Genomic DNA, 3,411 nt, shown 5'->3' with positions numbered 1-3,411 from the left:
AGAGGAAAAAAAAATTAAAAATCCAGAAAAAAAACTACAAAAAGCACAAAAAAGGAAAAAAAAAAGAAAAAAAAAAGAGAAAAAAGTAAAAAAAAAAAAAGTTTTAAAAAAGTGATGTTTGCCACTTTTTAAAGGAACTCACTATGGCGTCTATGTATTCTTACCCACTGAATCTGGATACCATTTGTGAATAAGCCATTCAGAACTTGCATTCCCTATTGGACAGGATCTCTAGTGCTGTGAAAAAATAAAATAAAATAAAATAAAAAACGCTGAACATTGCATATAACTTATATTGTAAGAAATACTGTACATTTGAGGAAGACTTTATTGCATCTGAGGAGCTGTAAAGAAAAAGGCATGAAGGACTCCGAGAGAATTTTTTTTAAAGGAAAAGAAAAAAAAAAGAAGATGAGAGGACAATTTAAAAACCAGAGAAACAAACAATGCAGACCAAGAGGAAACGTGGTCTTACGAACAAATGGACCAACTGCCAGTCATGTCTTCTCCTTTTATTTTATTTTTATTTTGGATTTTTTTTCTTTTGTTGGTTTTTGTTTTGGTTTCTTTTTTTTTTTTTTTTTTCATTTCCGGGGAGGGGGAGGGGGCTGGCTAGAACGGTTTTGATGATGCATTAACTAACTAACTAACTAACTAAATAACTAAATAAATAAAACCTGTAGGGAGATCATTCATTTTGGGCCACGGGCCTTTTACATAGGAAGTACCAATGGTGTCAGGCAATCAGTGTTAACATGCGGACATTGCCAACAAGGGGGTTTCAGATAGCCATTCTCCAGGTCTATACGCATTGTGAACAAGTTCCTGTAATTGTTGTTTGTATGTATAATTCAACGCACCAAAATAAGAAAGATGTAGATTTATTTCATCCTATTATACAGACTGAATGGTTGTACAAATTTATTTACTGCTAGTGATAAGACCTGCTTTTTTTTTTTTTTGTTTTGTTTTCATATTTTTTCCTCCTTTTTTTTTTTTTTTTTTTGGAGAATAAACTAGATTAAATTCTGTTGACTTAACAGTGTTTTGTGCTTGGGGGTGGGAAAAGGAATATTTTTCTTTCTTTATTAATTTTTCTTAGCATTTGTTTGGATGGTATTTATTACATAGTTATCACGGGTATGGGAATGTGTGTCTCTGCGCTCATGCTGACAGCCAAAGCAATGTTTGCAGTGGCTTGATAAAAAAAAGATAAATCACAGAACAAAGGAAAAAAACCCTCAAAAATAAATGGACTGCATGTTAGTGTAACCCCACTGTCCAGTGTGTGTGCTCCCTGTCCCTTGAACTGCAGCCCAGCTGCTGCCCCTGCGTGTTTTGGGCTCCCAGGTGGGATGGCTCCCTTTGGGTCTCAGGCAATCATCACCAGACTGGTGTTGGGGACAATTTGGGACTGGGATAAGTGCAAAGGTACAGCAGGGTACTTATGATCCTGGCTGCTTTTAAAATGGGGAAGGTTTTGAACAGGAGCTGGAAAAGCACATTCTGCGCTGTCTCGTTGGGTACTCAGTGATAGGTCAAACAAGTGACTGTTGAGATCTTGGTGTGAAATCAGGATGGATCTGATCTGCCCTTGTCTTGGAGGAATGGGCTGAATCCATTATGAAAGTCTGGCTTTGATGAGAGAGGAAAATTCACAAAAATTCCAAGGTCATTACCCAGTCCTGTCCTGCAGTGCAATTTTAATTGATATTACTATTGATAACAGCAGAGTTTGGCTCTTACTGTTTCATTTCTGGCGATTTAATCCTTAGGAATTCATCCTTATTTTAGTTTCCAGAGTTTACTCATCCAGCTTCTTTATACTATCATAAGGGTTGGGAATTCACCTTCCAAATGAAGGGTTAAACTTCTTATCAAACCACTCCATTTGCTGGAGATTTAAGCATGGTGTGATAAGACAGAGGTTACCGGGGCTGTGAGAAAATGCTTGAAAAATCCCAAACAAAAATACAACCCCCAAATGTTAAAAAAAACCCAAAACCTCAACAGATGTGACCTGCAAATTATTTTTATATTTTTAATGCTGAGTGAAATATTTCACCCAGAAATATGTGTACTCCTGCCTTTCAGTGCCAGGTGGATGGAAAAATATCATCATCTCTGCCACAGCTGTCTGAACCCACTTTCTCTTGGGTGATCTCTGGAGAGAGGGGTAACAGTGGCATGGTCTAATCTGCTGCTGCAGGATGGTTCACATGAGTGAGGCTGTTTCATGTAAGAAAAAAAACACTTCAAAATTTTCAGGATGATTATACAGAGGTCAAACAGTTGGTGATTTGGGAATGGGGGAGGAGGGGCAGAGGGGCAGAGGGTTGACCTTTATTTGGGTTTTCTCCCCTGTTTCAAAATCAACCTACTTAAAGTATGTCTACCATAAAGGAGGATTTGGCAGATGGAAGCAGAACAGGCAGTAATCGTTTTGTAATGTTGTATATTCTTTCCTTTCTTCTCTGTTGACAAAAATGTATAAAAAAAGAAAAAAGTCAGAACAAATGCTACACACTTAAAATCTTATGGTAATCACCTTTCTGCTTTCTCAATGAGTATTTTAAGCATAAAGACTAAATGTTGAAATAAAACAGAGTGAAGAATTACCAAGATGCAAATGGAGATCTTGTTGGCTCCTAATTAATAATCTGTGAACTATAAAGCTATTTTCAATTAGCCTGCCAAATCAAAGGAAATAATCATCTTTGCTGATATTAAGCTCGAGAGATTATTATTTTTTAATTCACAATGCTACAACCTTTCCCTCCTTTTGCTCATCAACAGATTGCATTTGGACTAAAGTATTGATTTCAGGACCTCAGCAATGGCAAAAATTAGAGGAGATTTGCATGGCAGAATTTTTCAGTCAGCAATTATTGTGGGGTTTTTTTCCCATTTGCTTTAGGTGGAACTGGCTCCTGAGTTTTTCTCTCTAACTCTTTTTTCCTCAAAAGTGGAAATATATTCTTGCAGTTTCCTTCTGATGTTGTTTCACAGGTCTTAGGGGCATTGAGTGAAGTGAAGCAGGATTGGGGCCAGCCCAGAGAATGAGCATCCTGTAAAGGACACAAATGGAGACACTCTGTCTGCATATACTCTAGAAAATATATACATTTTGTCTAGAGGCTTCTTACATCAATTATCTTATATTTCAATGTCAGGAGGAGGATGAACAGAATCCCTAAGATCACATCCCCCTAACTACCACATAAGATGCTAAAGAACTTTACTGTTATACCAATTTCTCAATTCATTTTTATTTTTTAAGATTCTCTTTTCTTTGAGCAAATATTCCAGAATTTTGATGTCTTGAAGGGTTTTGTTTGTGTGTTTGTGATTATGCTTTACATTTGCTTTGTTTTGTTTGTTTGGGTGGACTTTAATTCCTTCTTTTCTTCC

This window comes from Oenanthe melanoleuca, chromosome 1A (assembly GCF_029582105.1).
Source record: "Oenanthe melanoleuca isolate GR-GAL-2019-014 chromosome 1A, OMel1.0, whole genome shotgun sequence".
In the NCBI taxonomy this organism is placed as follows: domain Eukaryota; kingdom Metazoa; phylum Chordata; class Aves; order Passeriformes; family Muscicapidae; genus Oenanthe; species Oenanthe melanoleuca.
This window is presented reverse-complemented; position numbering follows the sequence as displayed.